The sequence below is a fragment of the Nicotiana sylvestris genome, chromosome 10 (genome assembly GCF_000393655.2).
Source record: "Nicotiana sylvestris chromosome 10, ASM39365v2, whole genome shotgun sequence".
NCBI lineage: Eukaryota > Viridiplantae > Streptophyta > Magnoliopsida > Solanales > Solanaceae > Nicotiana > Nicotiana sylvestris.
The window spans coordinates 112,193,005-112,218,424 of NC_091066.1; the positions used below are offsets into that span (position 1 = coordinate 112,193,005).

General features: G+C 39.0%; 1 pseudogene; it reads left to right on the plus strand.

Moving 5' to 3' along the window:
* Positions 1-25,420, plus strand: part of LOC104230928 (ATP-dependent Clp protease proteolytic subunit-related protein 3, chloroplastic-like) — a 45,409-nt pseudogene that overhangs the window by 12,443 nt on the left and 7,546 nt on the right.

Genomic DNA, 25,420 nt, shown 5'->3' on the forward strand with positions numbered 1-25,420 from the left:
TGAGGGATGTAACTTGTTGTTACAAATGTGGATGACTGAGCATTTGTGCCCCCGCTCTCAGCTCTTGAGTTATGGTTCGTTTGAGAAAACTTGTATAGGAGAATTTTACACAAGAATCAGAGGGGCTAGTCTACCTGAAGGAGTCACGGCTTGGACATCATTACTTCGGACCCTCACTGCCAGCCAGATACAGTGGGTGCTTGGATGTTTGCCTGTCGAAGAAGTCATATATATGCCAGCAGCCCGGCCACATTTTCTGTTGATGGGACTCAAAAGCATCAAGCCCTATGTACCATATCGGGTTTTGAGGTAACTCGGGAGGTATCAAGTAGTACCGAGAGATGAAGATCTGAGTACCCAAGTGGTCGAAATTAGTCCTGACGGTCGGTTCCCCGAAGAAGAGGTTCGCCAAATCTGGAGTGAGTGTCAACATTTGATGGTGAACACTTGTGTGTCAGATAGGGCTACAAGTGAAGTTGCTCCGGGGTATCATGATTGGTTCAGAGGTGACGTGGCATGTGGGAGACCGGATAAAAGACCTCATCTCGAAGATTTCGCCGAGTCGTCCCAAGAGCAGTGGGACTGGTTAGCAAAGGAAGAAGGCTATCGAGTTGAGATTGGTAAACTGAAGCAGCAAGTTGAGAGTCTAAAATTCGAGAACAATGCACAGGTTGTCGTGGATCAAGGTGAGAAGAACAGACTGGCTCGAGAAAACGAAGCGCTTAGGGCCTAAATCCGGCAATTGAGGATAACTGTCGATAAGCAACCAAGGAGCCGATCGGATGAGCAACTGATAAAAAGGCTGGAAAATAAAGTCAGGGAATGGAGGGATGAATTAGAAAAATCTGAGAATATCATGGCAGAGCTTAAAGCGCAATGGGCTACAAGAACAGAGGAGCGTCGCCAATACTTGAATCAATTGAAAAGGGACCATGAGAAAATTGTTGCCGATTTAAAGAGAAAAGTGGTTGCCCTTGAGGGTAAAACGGTTAGACAGGCTAGAGATTTTGGAATTGAAAGTGGACATTGTTACGACTTGTTGGCCCAAATGGAGGTAGAAGTGCAGCAGTTGCAAGATCAACACCTACAGGATTCTCGAGCTTTAAAGACGTGCAGCGATCAGAGCCATTTTCAGGAGATGTCGGGTTTGTGAACACATGACCCATACTACTTTTGTCTCCGCAGTAATGATCTATGTGAAACGAACCATGAATGAATTAGATCAGTTTGAAAGGGATTTGGATCCTAGGCCCGCGGCGAGGCCGAACGACGCCCCGCAGACACCTAAGTTTGAAGCACTAAAGTATGCATAGGCCATGTCTTTAGTTTTCTACCTTTTGAGTCCGTCTTTTGTCTGTCCGTTATCTTTTCAAGTCAAGTATGTTTGCAGTCTTAGAGTCTGTGTTTGCTTTTAATTTGCGTCTGTTAGTTTCATTCCGAAAAATGTTTAGTTTGTAATAGTTTGTTTTAGTAATGAAAATTGAAAATTTCAAAAATAATTCTTATTTCCACCCTTTATTTTTGCATTTATTTTTCACGAACTACGCTTAGTCTGATTCGTGCGGGGTCACGATACGTAGGCAATCTCCATAGGATTCGACCGTAATCGTAACAACAAAACGTAAGAAAGAGAGAGAGATAAAAAGAAGGGAGCGAAAAAAAGAGAAAGAAAGAAGAGAGCGGAAAAACAAAAAGAGAAAGAGAAAGCAAGAAATGAGCGGAAACACAAAAGAGAAAGAATAGAAGAAAGAAAAGAGCACAAGAGAGGGATATGGTGAGAAATGTGAAACAAAGGTAAAAAGAAACAAGGAACGAAGTGCCGGGATGACGCATGCGATCGAGCAAACACATAATAGAAATGATTAACTGTATAGGTGCATTCATACCAACATGCGGTTGTCAAATCTATTAAGACTTAATCGCTAACAAAGTGGTTGTCTAAATGTGTGAGTTCAGGCAGGTGGTTAGTTGATTGGCAATTCTGGCAACTCACCCGTAAAACACCCGTTCGAAAGATAAAGTAAACACGACAGGACAGGACTCGAAAATCAGCATCGTAGACCCTTCAAATGAAGTTGAGGTAACAAATGTGGGTGCTATGAAAGAAGAGATGAGGAAACTAAAAGCGCAAATGGCCGAAATGCATCGGGCATGGTCTCAGGGACATCCGACACCACTATACCCCGCTAATCCATCTTACATCCCACCTATGGCTCAGGCTCAGGAGCCCACCACTCCCCACGCATATTCAGCCTTCCCCTATCACGCCCAGGGCTATGGTACCACTTCATACGCTCCCCCAGCTCCACCCCCCAAACAGAACCCTCCCCCACCCATGGTTCCAGTCTTTGTGGCACCTCCCCTAGCCCCATTACATAGATCGTCCAGTGAGCCGCTATTCCAAGCTCACGACACCCAATATTACCCTCACGAACCCACTTTCAAAGTGCTTGAGCCATATACCTATTCTTCCCATTTTGAAATCTCGGGAGAAGTTGAGAAACCGATTAAGAATGCAGAACAGGAGGAAGTGATTCGTAAAGTCAAAAGCCTGGAGCAATCCTTCAGGAACATGCACGGTTTAGGCAACCAAGTCAGCGTTGCGTACAAAGATTTGTGCCCTTTCCCTGATGTTCAGTTGCCTACAAGGTTTAAAATGCCGAAGTTTGACTTGTATGAGGGGCACAGTGACCCAGTAGCCCATCTACGTGGCTTTTGTAGCAAAATGAGAGGTGTTGGGGGGAAGGACGAATTGTTGATAGCCTATTTTGGTCAAAGCTTGAGCGAGTCCGCGCTAGAATGGTACACGAGACAAGACCTCGGCCGATGGTATACATGGGATGATTTGGCACAAGCATTCATTGGCCATTTTTAGTATAACCTTGAGATAGTCCCCGATCGTCTGTCATTGTTGAAGCTGGAAAAGAAGCCTGGGGAAAGTTTTTGAGAGTTTGGTTTCCGCTGGAGGGAACAAGCAGCAAGGGTTGATCCTCCGATGAGGGAGAGTGAGATGGTAGATTACTTCTTGCAAACATTGGAGCCTACCTATTTTGGTCATCTAGTGACATCTGTCGGAAAGTCGTTTAATGAAGTGGTAAAGATGGGAGCCATGATTGAAGAGGGATTGAAGTCTAACAAGATTTTGAGCTACTCGGCATTGAAAGCAACCACCCAAGCCATCCAAAGCGGTACTGGTGGTTTGCTTGGAAAGAAGAAGAAGGAAGAAATTGCTACGGTTGAAACTAGTACTTGGTCCAGGCCCAATAACCCTCCACCCTACTACAACCAACCCAGACCCCACCACCCAAATTACCAGTATACCCCATATGGACCACCACAACATTACTATCCACCACCAGAACCACACTTTTCTATCCACCACGCCCAGACATACACGCAGCCTCCGATGCACTCGCAATGGCGTGCACCGACTCCCCAAAACACACATCCACACCCACAAAACACCTATCCACCCCCATGACAAACAGACTAGGAACCGGCTTCCGCCCAAACCAAGCTTTTAGAAGTGAGAAGGCCCCAAACAGAAAAATATTTACTCCACTGGGAGAATCTTACACCACTCTCTTCCATAGATTGAAATAGTTGAGAATTTTGACCCCAATTGAGTCCAAAGCACCAAACCCCCTTCCCAAAAACCTGGACCATTCTGTTAGTTGCGAGTATTGCTCAGGGATGCCGGGGCATGATACTGAAAAATGTTAGAAATTGAAAAACGTGGTACAAGAACTCATTGATAATCACCGTATTGAAGTACAGGCTCTAGAGGCTCCAAACATCAATCAAAACCCGTTACCAGCGCATTATAAATCCAATATGATCGAACTGATACATAAGGGGACAGACCCTAAAAAACCCTTGCAGACGGTCATGATGATCCATTCTACGGAAGCCAAGGTCAAAGAAAAGACAGTTAGCGCGAGGCCAGTGGTTCAGCTAAAAGCGATAACAGATAAGCCAGTGTCGGTAATGGGAAAAAGACCATTTGTTGCTGCAAAGAAGCCAGAGCCAGTCAAGTTAGTGGTACCAGGGTCATCATCTGCACCCGTGGTTGTTGTGAAAGGGGCCTACATAGAACCAGTTGTCATAAAGCCGGTAGTCCAATTACCCGTGGTTGATAGAAAAGCCGTGCCGTGGAAATATGACAAGGTAGTGGTGACATACAAAGGAAAGGAAATTGAGGAAGAAAGTTGTGAAACACAAGGATTAACTCGGTCGGGACGTTGTTTTGCTCCCGAAGAGTTGAGAAAGGCTAGGGGCGCTAAGGACAATCCAGTGCTAGTCAAGAAGGCTGTGACGGAAGAAGAGGCAGAGGAATTTCTAAAAAAGATAAAAGTGCAAGATTATTCCATTGTTGAACAATTGAGAAAAACACCGGCCCAGATCTCGTTGTTGTCATTATTGATCCATTCTGACGAGCATTGCCGAGCTTTGATGAAGATATTGAATGAAGCTCATGTTCCCGACAAAATTTCAGTGAACCATCTGCAGACAATTGCCAACAAAATCTTTGAGGTAAACATGGTAACATTTTCTGATGATGAATTGCCTGTGGAAGGCACAGAACACAATAAAGCTCTCTACTTGACGGTCAAGTGTGAAGATTCAATGGTTACTCGGGCGTTGATCGATAACGGGTCAAGTGCTAATATTTGTACGTAGTCCACACTGAACAAGTTGAAGATTGATGATGATAGAATCCGCAAAAATAGTATTTGTGTTCGAGGGTTCGGCGGAGGGGGAACAAACACAGTGGGGATATTATACTCGAGTTGAATATTGGCCCAGTCGAGTTCACTATGGAATTTCAGGTGTTGGATGCTGCAGTGTCCTATAATCTTTTGTTGGGTTGACCATGGATCAACGCGGCCAAAGCAGTGCCTTCCACACTACACCAAATGGTCAAGTTCGAGTGGGACAGACAAGAAATCGTGTTATATGGGGAAGATCCCACATGCGCCATGAATGATGCAATTGTGCCCTTTATAGAAACTGAAGATGATAAGGGACCATGGGTTTATCAGGTCTTCAACACGGTCCCGGTAAACAGAGTGCCCGAGGGTAAAAGCATTCCATGTCCCAAGGTGGCAGCTGCGACCGTCATGGTAGTATCAGAAATGCTGAGTAATGGGTTCGTGCTAGGAAAAGGTCTGGGAGCTGAGCTTCAGGACATTGTTCAACCTGTTTCTCTACCCAAAAATCTAGACACCTTCGGACTAGGGTTCAAACCAACAGCAGCAGATGTTAGAAGAGCTCGTAAGTTGAAAAAGAAAGCTTGGGTTCTTCCCAAACCGATTCCACGCTTGTCCAAGTCCTTCGTCAGGCCGGGTGGAAAGAAGCAGTCATTGGCAAAGGTGTCGGGTCCACTGATTAGTGCAGAGGGGAACTTGGATAAGGTGTTCGAGAGGGTATTTGATGAAGTGAACATGGTTGAGGCCGGGGAAAGGTCAAGCAAAGCAGATATACAGTACATCGGACCACATGCTAACATCAACAATTGGGAAGCTACTCCTGTTCCAATTCAGAGGGAGTCGTGGTAGTGGGTTTTGTTTTCCTTTTGTCACCTGGATTATTCTAGGATTTGTAATTCAGTTGCTATGTTCCGTCCGTTTGGATGAGTTAAAACCCTGTTATCTTTACATTCAGTGAAATGCAATTTTCTTCTTTCTTCATTCCTAATTTTGTTTACATTTTTTCTTTTTGTACAGTTCTTTTTATGCTGATATCAATGATATGACATGCATGAGGAATATTCGGCCCAGTTTAAAAGCCAGTCTAGCTCAGAAATAATAATACAAGAAATCGAGTGTGATGATGGGGTGGATTGTAACGACGACGAGGCTTATGAGGAAATTAGTAAAGAATTAAGTCACTTTGAAGAAAAACCCAAACCTAACCTAAATGACACAGAAGCAGTTAATCTAGGGGACCAAAACAATGTGCGGGAAACTAAAGTAAGTGTTCATCTAGAGCCACAACTCAAGGAGGAGATAATTAAAGTATTGCATGAGTACAAAGATGTTTTTGCATGGTCGTATGATGATATGCCAGGTCTAAGCACTGATTTGGTGGTTCACAAATTGCCCACTGACCCGACATTCCCTCCTGTCAAACAAAAACTAAGAAAGTTCAAAACAGAGATAAGTGTAAAGATTAAAGAAGAGGTTACCAAGCAGTTCGATGCAAAAGTCATTTGGGTCACTCGGTATCCCACTTGGTTAGCCAATGTTGTGCCTGTGCTGAAGAAAGATGGCAAGACCAGGGTGTGTGTTGACCATCGAGATCTCAACAAGGCAAGCCCAAAAGATAATTTCCCATTGCTGAACATCCATATTTTGATCGATAATTGTGCCAAGCATGAGATTAGTTCTTTTGTGGATTGTTATGCGGGTTATCATCAGATTTTAATGGACGAAGAAGATGCAGAAAAGACGACATTCATCACGTCGTGGGGAACGTGCTGTTATCGGGTCATGCCGTTTGGTTTGAAAAATGCTAAGGCAACTTATATGAGGGCAATGACAACAATATTCCATGATATGATACACAAAGAAATCGAGGTGTACGTGGATGATGTGATCGTGAAGTCTAGAAAGTAGTCCGACCATGTCAGAGATTTGAGAAAGTTCTTTCAAAGGCTTCGCAGGTACAATCTTAAGCTCAATCCTGCAAAATGTGCTTTCGGGGTTCCATCTAGGAAGTTGTTGGGGTTTATAGTCAGCCGGCGGGGTATTGAATTAGACCCGTCGAAGCTCAAAGCTATTCAGGAATTGCCACCTCCAAGAAACAAAACTGAGGTGATGAGTTTGTTAGGAAGATTGAACTATATCAGTAGGTTCATTGCTCAGCTCACGACAACTTGTGAGCCGATTTTCAAATTGTTGAAGAAAGACGTTGCGGTCAAATGGACTGATGAATGCAAGGAGGCTTTTGATAAGATAAAGGGGTATTTGTCGAACCCACCCGTGTTGGTCCCGCCAGAACCAGGGAGGCCTTTGATTCTATATCTGACGGTTTTGGATAACTTATTCGGCTGTGTACTAGGGCAGCATGATGTTACGGGTAGAAAGGAGCAAGCTATCTACTATCTCAGCAAGAAGTTCACATCTTACGAGGTTAAGTATACTCATCTGGAGAGGACATGTTGCGCCCTAACTTGGGTGGCACAGAAGTTGAAACATTATTTGTCATCCTACACTACTTACCTCATATCTCACTTGGACCCGTTGAAGTATATTTTTCATAAGCCTATGCCTACAGGGAGACTTGCAAGGTGGCAGATCCTATGTGACACGGACTGCAATGAAAGCACATGCATTAGCTGATCATTTGGCTGAGAACCCCGCCGATGAAGATTATGAACCTTTGAAAATTTATTTCCCTAATGAAGAGGTGATGCACATTGACGAATTGGAACAAGTTGAGAAGCCGGGATGGAAACTTTTCTTTGATGAGGCTGCAAATATGAAAGGCGTGGGAATAGAAGTAGTACTTATTTCTGAAACAGGTCAGCATTATCCTGTTACAGCTCGGCTTCGTTTCTACTGTACGAACAACATGGCAGAATATGAGGCGTGTATATTGGGATTGAGATTAGCTATAGATATGGGTGTACGGGAAATCTTGGTCATGGGTGACTTGGACCTACTAGTACACCAAATTCAAGGAGAATGGGAAACACGGGATTTAAAGCTTATACCGTACCGGCAATGTCTGCATGAGCTTTGTCAGTGTTTCAGGCTATAGAGTTCAGGCACAATCCAAGGATTCATAATGAGGTTGCCGACGCGTTGGCTACTTTGGCGTCGATGTTGCATCATCCAGACAAGGCTTATGTTGATCCGTTGCAGATTCAGGTCCGGGATCAGCATGCTTACTGTAATATGATAGAAGAGGAAATCGACGGCGAGCCGTGGTTCCATGATATCAAAGAGTACATCAGGACGTGAGTATATCTGGTACATGCCACCGGTGATCAGAAAAGAATGATTCAGCGATTGGCAAGCGGGTTTTTCTTTAGTGGAGGAGTGTTGTACAAAAGAACTCCAGACCTCGGTTTGTTGAGATGCATGGACGCAAGACAGGCCACATCTATCATGACTAAGGTACATTTCGGAGTTTGTGGACCGCATATGAGTAGGTACGTTCTGGCAAAAAAGATTCTCCGAGCAGGTTATTATTGGCTCACTATGGAGCGGGATTGTATCAGTTTTGTGCGTAAATGTGATCAGTGCCAAGTGCATGGAGATTTGATTCATTCTTCACCATCAGAACTACATACGATGTCTGCACCATGGCCTTTTGTTGCATGGGGCATGGATGTTATTGGGCCAATTGATCCAGCAACATCAAATGGACACAGGTTTATTCTGGTAGCTATAGACTATTTTACCAAATGGGTGGAAGCTAAGACATTCAAGTCTGTGACTAAGAAAGCTGTGGTCGACTTCATGCACTCAAATATCATCTGTCGGTTTGGGATTCCGAAGGTAATCATCACGGATAATGGGGCTAATCTTAATAGTCATTTGTTGAAGGAGACATGTGAGCAGTTTAAGATTACCCATAGGCATTCTACTCCATACCGTCCCAAGGCAAATGGGGCGGTTGAAGCAGCCAATAAGAATATAAAGAAAATACTCCGGAATATGGTTGAAGGGTCTAGACAGTGGCATGAGAAGTTACCTTTTGCATTGTTAGGGTACCGCACCACCGTTCGTACCTCGGTGGGGGAGACTCCTTATTCATTTGTGTATGGCACCGAGGCAGTAATACCTGCAGAGGTGGAAATCCCGTCTCTGCGAATCGTTGCGGAGGCTGAGATCGATAATGATGAATGGGTGAAAAGCCGCCTTGAGCAGTAGTTTGATTGACGAGAAGAGATTGGCATTAGTGTGTCATGGTCAACTGTACCAACGAAGAATGGCAAGAGCATATAACAAGAAAGTGCGTCCAAGGAAATTCGAAGTCGGACAGTTAGTACTGAGGCGGATTTTGCCTCATTGGGCTGAAGCAAAAGGAAAATTTTCCCCAAACTGGCAGGGACCATTTGTAGTAACCAGAGTGTTGTCTAACGGGGCATTGTATTTGACAGATGTAGAAGGAAAATGTATAGAAATGGCCATCAATTTCGATGCAGTCAAGAGATATTATGTATGATTTCTTTATTTCTGAATGTATCTGTTTGTATTTGGCATATCTTAAAGATTGAAATGACGAAGGCATTTTGTCCTGCTATCCAAACACTTTTATCCCTTGTCATCCCCTTTGAGCCTTACTTATCTTTCATACCCCTCTTTCGAAATCAATGACACTATCAAGGAACAAAGGTGCCGAACATAAAAGAAAGAAAAGAAAAGCAAAGGAAAAAGAAAAGAAAATAAAAAAAGAAAGAAGAAGGGAAAAGAAGAAAAAAAGTGAAGGAAAAGAGAAAGAGAAGGAAAAGAAGAAGAAAAGAAAGAAAAGGAAAGAAAAAAACACACAACAACAAAGGTAACTATGATACAGTGAACTACGTTTGACTTGATCCCGAAAGGGTACGTAGACAGCCTTACTCCGAGGTTCAGTCGTACCAAAATAAAATCCAAATATCCCCAAACAAGAAACTGGGGCAGAAGTTGTGATTGTTGTGAAAAGTTGGATTCCGAAAGTTGTAATTTGAACCCATTTGAATTTTTTTGAGCCTTTTATACTTTTCTTTCTAACCCAATCCAAAAGCCTATATTACGGTCCAAAGAAAGACCTTCTGATCATTTTTTTAGAAATGCCAAGTCGAGCAGGTAGCGGTAATTCGTGGCAGTGGCAACACTCTGGTTCAAGCAAGAAGAACAAAATATAAAAATGAGAGAGTCTTATGGGTGAAAACCCTCACGGGCATCGTAAGGCGACGGGAGCTGAGAGAAAATAAAACGAGAGAGTCTTAGTGGTGAAAACCTTCACGGGCACCTCAAGGAGAAAGTGAGTTGAGAAATGGCAAACTGAGAAAGGTCTGTTGATGGAAACCATTTCGTGGTACTGCAGGAAAACAAGGTTAAGGTCTGGGTAATTCAAACAATTGATGGAAGTCCTGGGCAATGAGGTATGGCAACTGAGAGTTGTTTAGTTGGATCGGTTGGGCCAATTAATCCAAATGCATGTCATGACCTTTGGGGCCAGCTGTTCCGGTCAGATAAGTTTCTTTTCTTTACTTCATTTTTAGTAGTCATCCGGTTTTGGATTCTTCTTATCCTTAACCCATAAAACCATTGCATTTCATTTTTTGGGGGCTTTTGTTTGTCTAAATGTTCTAATGTCAGTTATGTTCAAAAGCAAGTGGGAAAGGATTTCAAGGCTCACTACCAGCTGCCGGAATTGTAAAGCACAACGTGGTCAGAGCATGTAAAAAACAACATGATGTCAAGTGAAATATGGGAAGTCGCAGGAAGTTTCATCGGTGGAAGAATTGGGAAATGTTTCGGGAAAGGTAAAGGTTCAGATAAAGGGTTGGTATGGAACAACAGCACGGGTACAAAACATTCGGTTTGTCAGAGGGTGGGGAATTCGAAAGTCAGTCGAAAAGTCAGGCGATTCAGGGTCAGTTCAAGGAAGTCAGTCAACACAAAGCAAGGCAATTGAAGGATTTTTCAGCAAGAATGCCATCAACTTACCACCGTTTTAAACTAACGAAATTTCCTTTGATTGAAACAGGGGCAGAAAAGTTAGTTGTCGAGGAGGAATTCTCCGTGAGGGAAGAGCAGGTATTAACCCAGTTTAATCGCAAGTGTGGCATGGTTAAAATACAAGAAAATGAAGAGTAGCATAGAGAGATGTAAGTTGTTTCAGGTCTGCGTTTTAGAGAAAATTGCACTGTGTTGGGGTGGGGAGCCCGCCCATATAACAGAGAAATACATCTCAGTCTGTAACTTTTAAAGCATGCAAGTTTTAGTTTTCAACCCTTGTTAGTAGGTGGTAACAAGCCCTAGCTTCCCCAAACTGGGGCAGAAAGTTTTCTTGGTTCGTTTATTTTTGTGAAATTAGGAACCCGCCTGGATAATAGAGGAATACATTTCAAGCTCAAAAATCAGGAGTCCGCCTGGAGAATAGAGACGTACAATTCAAATCTTTAGCAATCAGGAGCCCGCCTGAATAACAGAGGTGATACAATTCAAATTTTAGTTTTCAATCATTTTCTTGTCTAATTTGAAATCAGGAGTCCGCCTGGAGAACAGAGACATTCAGTTTCAAAATTCAGAAGTCATGAGTCCGCCTGGAGAACAGAGACATACAATTCAAATTTTAAGCAATCAGGAGCCCGCCTGAAGAACAGAGGTACTACAATTCAAATTTTAGTTTTCAATCAACTTCTTTTGTCTATTTTGAAGTCAGGAGCCCACCTGGAGAACAGAGGAATACATTCAAGTTATGAAGTCAGGAGCCCGCCTGGATAGTAGAGGAATACTTTCAATTTCAAGGTCAGCAGTCAGGAGCCCGCCTGGATAACCGAGGAATACATTCAAGTTCAATTTTATTCAAGTTCAGCAGTTTGGAGAGAAAGAATAACATCTCAGTTCACAATTTGAAGTAACAATAGTGAGTTTCACAACAAGACAACAGGGCAACAAGGAAGTTCAAGATGCAAGTTTGAAGACTTTAGATAGGACTTTTTTTTTGAAATTCATAGTTTATAGTTTAGTCCAGCTTATTTTATTTTGCCACGGTGTAATAAGGAAGGTTAGTGAGCAGTAGCAGCAGCAGCAGCAATCGCAGTGAAACCACAGCTCCCGGTAGTCCCAGCTACCGAACACTCCCGAACTACACTGACCTGATTCTTGTTTAGCCCAGGATATGTAGGCAACCTCTGAAACAGGGTGCGGTCAAAACTTTTCAAAATGCTTCACAACGGAATATTTGAATGGGCAAAAATCGCTCGTATTTGCTCACTTATCTTTGCGCGAAAATTTTTCATGTTTCCGAGCAAAGAGAGGCAGCTGTGAGCACGTGATTTTTGCCCTATATATGAATAATTCCCAAAAATTCAAACAAAATAATTTTTGTGCATTTTGGTATCATTTTCTGATATTGGTTGCGTTTTATTTGTGCATGATAATTCATACAAAATATGCATTTGCATTTAGGATATAATTTCATACTTTTAGGATCAATTAGGGGTTGGTTTATTTTAGAACCAAGCATGAAAAATTACAAAAAAAAATAGTTCATTTTTGCATTTTTATTGTTTTAATCGTGAATTTGTCGAAAAATAGGTTTAAAATAATTTCATAATTTAATTAGTGTAGCTTTGGAATATTAGGATTTTATTTTAATTTTTAATTTTTGCATATTTATAAATAAAGGGGTCTTTAATACAAAGCCACAATTGGGCTCTTTCAATTGAATTCCACCACAACCCAAAACAATGTCATCCGCCCAGGCCCAATGTCACCCCATCCGGACCCAACCCTATTTCAACCAAACGACGCCGTTTGGCGTTGTTAAATCTGAGCCCTTAATCATGTTAATCCAACGACCCATAACCCTTCCCCATTTGACATAAAACTGTCCGAATAAACCTCTAACCCTAGAGACATCAGACCTTCTTCCTCGTACCAATCTCCAGCCCCGCCGGAACCTCGACGCCGGCAAACGATTTCCATGCCAAAAAGCCCCAAATTAACACCATAGATCCCCCATGAATCCCTCTTTCCATTCCTACCATTGGTTTCCCTCGAATATTGCCGGAGCTCATCGAATCTCCGATTGAAGTTTTCCGGCCAAGTAGCAAACTCATCCAAACCGGCCCAAAATCACACCACACCATCCCCAGACTTCCCTCAACCCAAATCCATGACCATCTTCCTTTGAATCTCGGTGAAGCGGCTCGAATTTCAGATCTAAGAATTTCTGGACAAAACCCTAACCCAAAATCTTTGTGATTTTGGACCGTAATATCCTTAACCATGTGTTCTCTTGTAAAAACACATGCTTAGGGATGTTATGTGTCAAAAATCTGGAAAGATTCGGACGCCAGCAACTGGCCGGAGTTTCTCGTGCTTCAGTGAGCTTTCTTGTTTCTTTTTACTTGCATGATCGAAGTTTTAGTTATAGTTTTGATTTCAGTAAGTGTTCTGTTAATTTTACTATTTATTATTGTGTATTAGTATAGTTTAAATTTTCTTTGTTCCTTGTTCCATCTGTTTTAATCAGTGAAGCATCTTCGCATTTTTAGTTTTGTTTTAGTTTGATGCATGTGTCATTTGTTAGTTAATCATAGTTTTAATTTCAGAATCGGCATAATTGATTAGTTTGGATTTGATACCATTCTGTCCATTAAATGTTAGCTAGATGTTTAGATTAATTTCAATTTCTTTTTAGTTCTGAATTTGATGTTCGAATGGTCGATTGTGAGTTTATTAGTTAAAAGTTAGTTTATTTTCATTTAATGTTGACTATTAGCTTAAGCTTTGCTTTGATTGATCCTAGTCTCCTGGTTTTTCTAAGTTGTTTGGGTTTGGGTGATTGAATAATTGGGATTGGTTAGTTCAATTGGTTAATTTCTGAGTTCTAATTAATCAGTCCTAGTTAGTTTTGAATTAATTTAGATTGGTTATAGCTGTTGAGAATGTAGGTAGAATCAGTAACTTTGAGAAGCTTTCAGGGGTAGTTTAGGCATGGAAAAGGGTAATTCTGATAAGAATAGTAATTTTAAAGTAGGGGTAAGGGTAGTATAGGTATTATGGGGGTAGAAGAGCATCCTAGGGCCTTCTAGAAAGGTACTTTAGTGTAGGTGTTAGCACAATAGACGGATTTACTTGTTGAGCAAGTCAAAAATAAAGGGACTAAACTGAAAATAAGGGAGGGACTTAAAAGAAACCCAAAATCTGATTGACCCTCTTGTATCACCTATAAAAGGGCATCAAGTGCCTTGAGGAAGGGGATTGAATTTTCAGCCCAAAAATCCCCACCAAAAACTCTCCTCCTTGCTTTCAATTTCAGCTAGCATTTCAATTCCGATACTTAAGAAAAAACATCAAAAAATGGAAAAATCAAAAACAGTTTTACTATTTCATCACTAGTGTTAGTGATTCTCAGTCCTTCCTTGGGCATTCCTCATTCCAGCTCGAGGTTCTATTTCTAAAAGTGTTCGGGAGTGATTAATGACTGATTCAAGTGAGTTTGGGGCCTATTAGCTTGGACTTCAGTTGAGATTTAGGTCCAGCAGGATTTCAGAGGCATCTAGGCTCAGCTGTGAGGGCTAGGAGTGCATTTCAAGTGTGTGTTGGACTGATCTGTTGAGTCTGCTTATATTTCTGATTTTTGAAAATCATTTCCTGGCCTGTTCTGTGATGATATACTGCTGAGTTTTGTTGTTGTTGCTGTTCAAAGTAGCTGACTTCTTTTCTTCTCATATTTTCTCTTATCCAGGTACACAATTGTATCTCTGATGACTGTGAGCTAAAGTGTGCAGAAACGAATTTATGTGAAGAGTGAATTTACTTGCAGAATTGAGTTCTGATTTAGCTAATTTCCAGATCTACGTATTCAGTGTTTAGTTCATGAATATTGTTTAAGTTTTGCCTGCTTTTGTGCTAAATGGACTATATAAACTGTTATGTTTTAGATTCATGTGATTACTATAAAGTGAGCACTAGTGTTAGTTGATTACATGATAGGTTGATAGCAATGTTGGCGGGAATTAATTCAGAAGTAGTTAGTCTGCTTTGTGTTGTTGAAATCGTGTCTACAGCTTGGTTCTCACCTTAATGATATCTGAGGACTCACTGGAATACCAGTAGATAAATTAGTATGTGCATAAAACTGGAATTCAATTGACTAATATCCTTTTAATTCGAGTAGATGCGTATTGTTTCCCCTTTGCTATAATTATTGAACACTTAAAATAATTTAGGGGTAATTTCAGTGGGCGTTTGGCTGAACTAAATCGAGGCTTCGCTGGGCTCAGCGATAAGCCATCTCAGGCTGTCACACGGACTGCCGTCATGAGTTTGGGCTTCCTAAGGGATTCGATCCCAGGTGCTGTTATTTGTCACCTGGGCTTCACTTTCTCCTGCCTGACCGAAGTTTTGGGCCGTTTCTGAAGCCCATCAGTGGTCCAGCTCATTATTGAGGTTGGACTACCGAATTTTAGTGCATAATCTCAGTTCAGTTTTCACATAATTAAGTTTTCTTTCTTCTTTTAGGGACAATTGATCAATAGAAAATTGTAGTCACTCTCAAATGGGCCTTTTTAATAAAATGTTGAGACGAACCTCGCCAAACAAAATCATGTATGCGGGGCCCTCAATGAATTGTTATTAAAATAATTAAACTTGGAAAGGTTGTTTAGTAAATTCCACAGCCTTCCCCAAAATAATAATACGTTAGAATCTTTAGACACGATTTAATTAAATCACTTTCTTAAATTCGGGTGCGCATTGATGCGGCCCAAATCCAAATCTCGACGAAGTCGAAATGTGTTGACAACCGCAGGTGCATTGATTGCGACGTGGTTCGAAACGCGTTTTCACGACATCGCAATTCTTTTAAAATAACTAATGATAAAAGTGGTTTACGAATAAAAGACACATAAGCTAGCAGGTATTAAAATCAGATAAAATCAAATGCAACAGTTGAGCGACCGTGCTAGAACCACGGAACCCGGAAATGCCTAACACCTTCTCCCGGATTAACAGAATTCCTTACTCGGATTTCAGGTTCGCAGACTATTAACAGAGTCATATGTTTCCTCGGGTCGGGATGCAACCGGTGACTTGGGATACCATTAATCTCTCAAGTGGTGACTCTGAATAATTAATAATTAAATCCCGTTCCGATTGTCCTTTAAGTTGGAAAAAACTCCCTTATACTCCCTTCCGCGGGGTGTAGGTAAAAAGGATGTGTGATACTCTCGGGAGATATTGCTACAAAATTTGTGAAGTAGAATGATCAGTTTGTTGATATTTTCACCTAGTCCTCACTGGTCCTCGTATTAGTTATATACTCCCTCCGTTTCAATTTATGTGAACCCATTTGACTGGGCACAGAGTTTAAGAAAAGAGAGAAGGCTTTTGAACTTGTGGTGTTAAATGAAACATATATATTTTGTGTGGCTATAAATCATTGCATAAAGGTAAATCGTTTTCAAATAGGGAAAGAGGTCATTCTTTTTGGCACGGATTAAAAAGGAAATAGGTTCATGTAAATTGAAACGGAGGGAGTATGTAACAAGCTCGGTACATATGATTTATATGCACCAGCTTGAGGGGAGTGATAGTTTGATAGTTAAATAGTAGTAAATAACCTTAATCCCATATGTATTAGGAGTATGACATGTATTATATATATATAGGGCTCATTCTATCATTGTAATTATTAATCAATAATAGTTTCTCCCGTGCATTCGCAGACTGTCTATAACAACTTTTCACCTATAACAGCAACATTCATATTTATAGCAGAACGCTCTTTGCAAAATTACTCCTCATCAAAGCCATATATTATCTATAAGATTACTAATAATAGTTCTAACAATATGCATATAATCTTTTCATTAAACAAAGTTTCTATCTTGCATAATACATAAGATTTAAAGATCTGCATATGATATTATTTCATTGGACAAATGCCAAAAAATATTTATATAGAAGATTCAACTGTTATGCACTTAGATTGCCTTCAAAGGGAAGCTATCAGATATCCTTTTGCTGAAAGTTTGGACATAAAATTTTGTCAATTCAAGCGTCGTATCACTACTAAGAGAATTGAATTTACAAGATATTACAATTCCAAAGTTTTTTCATCAATCTCGAAAGATTTATTTTTAGCAGCTTTAAAATGTGTGCCTTAGAATTAATAGTTTGTACATTTGGTTATAGATTTATTAATAATATATTATTTTTAAATATTTAATTAGTGAGATTTTACTTTTGAATACTTTTCTTTATCTTTTATGTGTAACATTAAAAAAGGAAAAAATAATTTTTGAATACTTTTTATTTATAACAACGAAAAAATATCTAAACGTCAAATGTTGTTATATAACAACCATTTACTATAAAAGCCAAAAAATATCGGAACAACTGGATTAAGTAGTCAAAGGAACAATAACTCTTCTTTTCATTTTTTGTATTTTTTCAGATGAAAAGTGGATAACGGTTATTTTATGAAGTAAGAGTAAGTCAAGACTATGCTTGCATTATTATCTTAGAAATTGATTTGGCAAATTAAGTCTTTAAAGTTGGATTATTCACATAGATGCACGTAGTATCTGTATATACCCAGTGTAAAGCATTAGGCAAATTCGACACTTTTAGATGCAATTGTATTCTACACCAGCATCAGAGGCTGTTTAACATAGCATTTATACTTTCAACAACATTGGACTGCTCTGTTCTTTTTTGAAAAATGGTAAGTGTGTACTATTGGATCATGTACTAAGCATGGTCAAGTTGCTTTATTTTACTGTTTCTTGAGCCGAAGGTCTATCAGAAATAATCTCTACCTTTATATAGGGGTGGGCATCGGTCGGTTCGGTTCGGTTATGAGTATTATCGGTTTTGCCTATCGGTTATCGGTTTACAAATATCATAACCCGATAATCAAACCAATAAGATATTGGTTATCGGTTAACGATCATTATCGGTTCGGTTATCGGTTTACCCGATAAGATAAAACAACTAAAACAGTTTCTCAATGTATAAAACTGGTTCGGTATAAAACTGTTTTGCTAAAACAGTTTTATAAGATTTGCAATGTATACAATAGTTTCGGTAAAATCAGTGTTCTTAAGATCTTCTTTGTTCAAACGACTAGCAGTAACTCTTTGTACATTGATAGCTACTTTTTTACTCTAGTACAGAATTATGTATATAGATTAAAATGTTTATTAGTTATGAAATACAAATTTTATAACAACTGACACAAGATAACTTTGTAACAACTCAACAATTAAAGCACACGACAAATCTCACTTCAACTTTCAAACAAACTAAGTAAAATCTAGAGCGAGAATGCTTTCAAACAAACTAAGAAAAAGATGAAGACGAAGCAACTAAAAACTTACACGGAGAATCAAGATGAAGCTGAAGAATGTGGCTGAGAAATACGACTGAAGAGTGAAGTGAAGATGCGACTTAAGAATCTGATGGATCTGAGAAATGAAGTGAAGATGCGACTAAAGAGTGAAAGAAAGAAGCTGAGAAATGCGACTGACGTCGGCCTGAGTCTTGACGGGCTGACTGGTGAGGGCGTGAGGCGGAGAAACTGAGAAAGATAGGGAAATCAAAGAGTGAACTATGAATTATGAAACCCTAATATGTATATACTTAAGGGTAAACTAGTAAATTAGTTAATCCTTGTGTATGGCAATTTATTCCAGTAGTTTGGTGGACACAATTTATTGTGTGTCATGCATAAAGCAAAATTAATGATTAGTTTCTTCGCAGTTGGTGCCAACAGTCAAAGAGCTCGTGGTTGCAGAGTTGATGTACCTACAATGGATGGATCCTAAAGAGCCAATTTATTTATACGTTAATTCTACTGGTACTACCCGTGATGATGGTGAAACAGTTAGTCTTCGATAACTGTGGGCTATGTTTATTCTCTCTCTCTCAGTTTGGGGGACGGTTATGATGTAATGCAGTTGTATGCAATTTTTTTCATTAAGGGATCGTTTGGTAGGGTGCATAAGAATAATGCTGAATAAGGTGTATTAGTAATGCTGGTATTAGTTATGCTTGCATTAGTTATGCTGACATATTTCTTATCCATTGTTTGGTTTGATGTATTAAAACATTGCACAATTTCTAAAAGAATTGTTTGTTTACAAAAATGCCCTCAAAACTAGTTCACACTCTAACTTTTTAAAAGAAACATATGTTGAGAAATATTTTTATATGAAAAATTTTACAAAAAAATTATTTGATTTGTCTACCTATATTGTAAAATAAAATTAAATATTTATTTATAAAAAAAGAAAATATGCTAAGTATTTATTTACTAGGGGTATAATTTTATTTCTCACTATTTGGATTATTTTGAACTTGCATTAATATACTAACTAGAACATTTTAATCAAGCATAAATTTTGAAGGACAATTTTATCTTTAACTAAGCTAATACATGCATTAACTCATTGCATTACTAATACCATTGTTTTCTATGCATTAGTTATGCATAGGATAATATCAAATAGGATGTATAACTAATGCTTGCATAATTAATGCATAGGTTCAAAATGTGTACCAAACAATGTATTATTAATACACAAAGCTAATGCATGCATTATTTTATCTAATGCATCCTACCAAACGACCCCTAATTGTTTTACAAGTCTCTGTGTGTTACCTGGGTTCTGATATGATAAGGTGGTTTTATCTAACTCTTTCACCAACTTAAAAATATGGGAAATGTTTGTTCTATTTATCCTGGAGAATGATCAACGAATAAAGGTAAGTTCTATAGAGTGGTAGTCTAAACGACTATGCCGTATGTGGTAGAATGTTTGTCTGTCAAGAACTCCCATGTCCATAAGATGAAAGTATCATAAATGCAGATGTTGAGATGGATGTGTGGGCATACCATGAGAGACAAAATTAGAAATGAAGATATTTGGGACAAGGTGGGAGCGGCCCCATGGAGGTAAGATGCGGGAAACGAGGCTGAGATGGTATAGTCATGTGAAGAGGAGATGCATAGATGCCTCGGTGAGGAGGTGTGAGAGGCTGGCCATGATGGGGCTTAAGAGAGGTAGAGGTAAGCCTAAGAAATATAGGGAATATGTGATTAGGTAGGATATGACGCAACTTCCGCTTAGTGAAGATATGATTCTTGATAAGGGGTGTGGAGGTTGAGAATTAGGGTAGAAGGATAGTAGGTTGTCGTGTGTGTCTCCTTTCCATTAAAGTATAGCCTTGTATTTTTTGTTTTTTTCCTTATTTGCAGTTTTTCATTCACTGTATGTTGTTGCCTTCGCTTCGGGTATTACCATTTTATCTTGCTCTTATTATTGCTTGTTGTTCTGCTTCTTTCATCTTTACTTGTGTCGGGGTAGGGGTAAGGCTGCATACACTCTACCTTTCTCAGACCTCACTTTGTGGGATTACACTGGTTTTTTTTTGTTATAGTTAATACTCAATGAATCAATGTTGTATAAAAGACAATCTTTTTTTCATGTTCTAAGCCCGGTGGATCAAAAACTAAATTAAACACCTATTTATCATAATCGGGGAAGATATGCAACAGATGACTGAAGTAGACCTCATTAAGATGGGCTAGGATTTTGGCTTATCAATGATTTTGGGCTCTCCAGCCTTCTGTTGCTTATTTCTTTAATAATAACTACTTTAACTTGTTCTTGTGAATAGAAAATTAGTAGATTCGGTTTTTGAACATGAGGCAAAAGAATTGGTCTGAAAAAAGTAGGAACATTCAGAACAGTTTTCATGATCTTCAATCATGAATTCTTTGAAAGAAAAATAGATGTTGGAAGTAATAGAGTTAGCCCATGCATTTTATTTTCTGTCATTTAGTCTGAAGTCAAAATCCTTTATAACAATAGGAAGAATAAATAATTATAAGGAAAGGGACTAACAACCCCCTAAACTTGCATCATATTTTAAAGCCGGTATATCAACTTACGTTTTTCCCATTTTGACACTACTACTTGACAAAATAAGTTTTACTAAATACCTCTATCAGGGTGCGAGTTTCAATTGCTTGACAAAAACAACAGGTCAAATGTTATGGCCTTTTATCTTTTGACATGTGTAATTTGTGGGTTCCATCTTCTTTTATTATCAATTTACTAAATTTTAATTTATTTTTCTATTTCTTCAGAGCAATTCCTCACTCCACCACACCTCCGCCACCAACACCACCACACCATCGCCAGTCAAGCATAAATAGCCAAATTCAAGCATAATAGAAACCCACACCCTCTAAGCCTTCTTCTTCTCCACCACTTTCACTAACGCCCATTTTGATTTCTAGTCAAAATTATCATTTTCATCGCCAACTACATTTTCAGGCACTAAGAAATCTGCTTGGGCAACGAAGGGGAGTGAAGAACCTTATTGGTCCCGATCCAATCTTCTGATTTGACCAATCACCCGATCTTCTCCATTCATAGACCATCTTTAACCCACCAGCTTCAACTCTCCTTTTTAATCTTAAAAAAAGCTTTGCTTATTTTTTCAACAAAAACCACCATTGTTTCCTTCCCATGACACCCATTAAACCCCACCTTCAATATTTCTTTTGATAAGGTAATGTTTTATTAAATAAGTAGCAAGATGGTACTAGAAAGTTACAAGACACTGCTAGGAATAGCCATACAATTAGTGACAACATTTTCCTAACAACTCCAGGAAGTCCAAGTAATGATAAATACTATCAACAAGACTGCCTTTACACCAAAGAAACAAATTTGCAAACATTTGTCTTTAACTCTAAAAATCTGAACTCTTTGCCCCTCAAAACAAGCTCTATTCTTCTCTAGCCAAATAGTCCAGAAGACGCACAAGGGAATGGTTCTCCAAATTTGCTTCAAGTCTTTATGTGTCCTCTGATGCTGCCAACTCTCCAATAGAGCCCTAACACTTTGAGGCATGACCCATGAGATCCAATAAGATCCCGCATATGAAAAAGAACTCCCAGCATTGTCTAGTATATCTGCAATGCAAAAGGTGGTTCACAGTCTCCACTTCTTTCTCACATAGATAACACCTATTACAAAGTGAAAAACCTCTTCTCTGAAGATTGTTCTGAGTGAGACAAGCTCCCCAAGCAGCAGTCCAACCTATGGGTGTTTAACGGGTGGGCCGGGCTGGGTTGGGTAGGGAAATTTAGTACCCATACGGGTTATGGTCCGGGCCGGTTACGGGTTGGGACATACCGGATTTAACGGGTTCGGGTTCATCCGGGTAAAAATTGAACCATAAGGGTTACGGGTTCATGGGGCCGGGCCGGGTTAGTGTTATTTTTTTTTGTATTTTGTATAACTATTGTAAGTTATATTAATATAAAGTAAAAATATAAAGAATACAATGAAGATGGGAAAAAAATTGCACTTATAAAGTGCTACATTTATTTCAAAATCAAACTTACAAATTGAAAGGTTTACATATAACAACAAATAAATTAACCAAAAAAGAGTAAATTCAAAGGTTTTGCATTGCTTTAATAAGTTCTTCATAATCAATATAAACTGAGTGACCTTCTTCTGGAGTGTTAAATTCGGATGGGTTACCATGTGTTAATATATCTTCAAGTTCCTCGTCTTATGGGCTATCAACATCTTCACGTCCTTGATTTCTTCGTTCCGATCTAATCCAATCTCTGAAACATACTAAAACATCCAAAGCATTACTTCCCAATGAGTGATGGGTGTCTCCAAGTTGTTGTCTTGCTTGGCTAAATGCACTCTCTGATGCAATAGTTGAAATTGGCACATTCAACACGTCCCGAGCCATAGAGAAAAGAACAGGAAATTGCTTTCCATTCTCATGCCACCATCCCAACGGTGAAAATTCCTTTGTGCGAGGCTCTTTTTGCTTCTGCAAGTAGAATTGAAGTTCATCAATGTTCCTGCTACTGGTTTGAGTGTTAGAAAATGTAGAAAAAATATTAAAACTATCAAGGCCTTCTTCATCATCCACAGTAGCAGAAGTGGTACAATGCATAGTTGGATTAACATTGCCTACATTAAGAGCAGCATCATCAATTACATTTGCATAATAATTATATAATTGTTGTAAATATTCATTTAGCTTGTTCATACAAGTATATAAATCTGGGGTTTCAGTTGGTCCAATCTCCATATAAGTATATAAAGCATTCATTAATTGGTGACAATCAGACATCTTAATAGAAGGATTTAAAACAGCACCAATTAAGTAAATCGGAGGAATTGGAAAGAAATATTTTTTGAATTTTGCTTGCATTTTTTCAACAACGTCCCTATATTTTTCTTTCTTCTTAAATTCAAAGAGTAAAAAAGAAATTTCATCTATATGTACTAAAGCATAGTAACAATAGAGTAATATGCTCCAGAAAACTCAACAGTAGCTGTATAAAATTTATGTAAAAATTTAACATCATTAATGACCTCCCAAGTAGTAGTTATTAACATACGATTTGGATCAGTACAATGCGCATTAGCAACTTCAGTTATTGGGAATCTATATTTGTAGCAACATTTTAAAAATATATATGTATAATTCCATCTAGTAACAATTTCGTCTGGCATGAATCTAGGTTGAAGGTTATACTGGATACACTTATTCTTAAATTCCTTTATTCTAGATTGTCTATTATTTCCTTGAATAACACCAACTGCTCTTCTAACATGAGTAATCTCAGTTGAAAATAAATCAAGGCCACTTTTAACAATTAAATTATAAACATGATATGCACACCTAACATGAAAAATTTCATCAAGAGGTGGTTTCAAATGCAGTTTTAATATTGAAATTGCGGCATTATTGTTAGAAGCATTATCAAAGACATACACAATACTTTTTGCTTGAGATTATAAAATTCAACAACTTCACAAATAGTACTACTTATAAACGCAACAGTATGACTCTGATCTTCATCATATTTAAAAGCGATAATACATTTTTGCATACAAGTAGTATCATCTATCCAATGACATGTAATTGTCAAATAATCATTTCCATTAACAGCATGGCCAATATCAGAAGTTAGAGAAACTCTACAAGGAAGGTGGCTAAACAAATAACGTATGTATGTTTGATATTGTCCATGAAGTCTAAAGATATCAGATCTACAAGTACTTCTAGGGATACCTTTAAATAAAGGATTGTAAATCCTTTGAATATACATAATAAGATATGATGAAGAAGCAAAAGAAAAAGGTAGACAACCCAAAACAATCATTTTTGCTAACTCCTCACGATCCTTCATTTTATCATATTTCACAAGACCTCCAGTAGTAGGGTTTAGAATTGATTGATTCCCATCTCCATCAGATCCCAATTCTATAGGATGCTCAATTCTCATATGTCTACTAAGTGTCCCAATCCCCCTAATTGTCCTCCAGTCTTATGTTTAAAAGTATCATTACAAAGTTTGCATTTAACTCTATCACTATTCGGTATGTCTTCAAAAAATTTCCAAACCTTACTTTTTTTTCTATGATTACTAGTCGGGGCCACATGTGTTCTACTACTAGCACCACGACCACCACCCCTGCTACCAGCTCCAACAGTACTAGGTGTAAATGGTATCTCATCTTCCATTTCTAATTCATTATCTTCTATACTGAAATCTTCATGGAATTGTTCATAATCTATATTATTATCAGGTAATGTTTCAGAAATATTTGGAGAGGTATTTAAATTACTACCAGATGCTGAAGCTGAAGTACTACCTCTTTTTTTTATTTCCCCGATTAGTAACCTTGTTACAAACTCTTTTTGCAGCATTAAACATATTGTAAAAAATTAACTAGTAGCAACAAATAAATATGCAAATAAAATAGTAAATAAGAGAAAGAGTTGGAGGAAGTACACCGAATTCGGCAATAAATTGAGTACTTGATGATTTCGCAACTCCAATGTTACCACGAAAAAACGTCAATTGTTCCAATTTTGAAGTTTAATTGTTCAAACTTCAAATAATAAATACTATGATAAATTAAATTCCAAAAAAAAAAAGAGCCAAATAGTTGATTGCACTTTAATGGGTGAAGATTGAAGAATGAGAGCATATGGGAATTGAGATTGAGAATTGAGAGATGAGTGAAGAAATGAGGGGGGGGGGTATTTATAGTTTTTCAAAGGGGGGTTAATTTAAAAAAAAAACCTAAAAATGGGCTAAATATAAAATTCAGCCGTTGGGCAACAATCATTTTGTGAAATGGACCATTGCCAACGGTCAAAAATCTGAGCCCACATTTAAAAAAAATATTGTTACCGTTAAACCGGTCTGGGCCGGTCCGGTCCGGGACGGTTAACTGGATGAACAGTATTGTTCATTGACTGGGTTTGACCGGTTCATTAACCGGTGGTTCAAAAGTGAACGGTACAAACCGCCCTACCCCTATAACCCAGCCCCACTGGCCCCCTTCTACTGGTCTGGGCCGGTTCCGGTTTTAATCGGTCTAGGCCGGTTCGGAAATGGATGACCCGACCCGTTAGACACCTTTAGTCCAACCAAAACATGCAGCTTTAACATGGGCTTTGTTCCTCCGGATCACTTTCCATGGCCAATTTATTTCCCATGACTTGTTCTCTTCCTTGAAAAGGAGCTTTGGCGTAACTGGTAATGTTGTTACCATATGACCAAGAGGTCATGGATTCAAGCCGTGAAAACAAACTCTTGCAGAAATACAGGGTAAGACTACATACAATAGACCTTTGTGGTCCCTTCCCCAGACCTCGCGCATAGTGGGAGCTTAGTACAT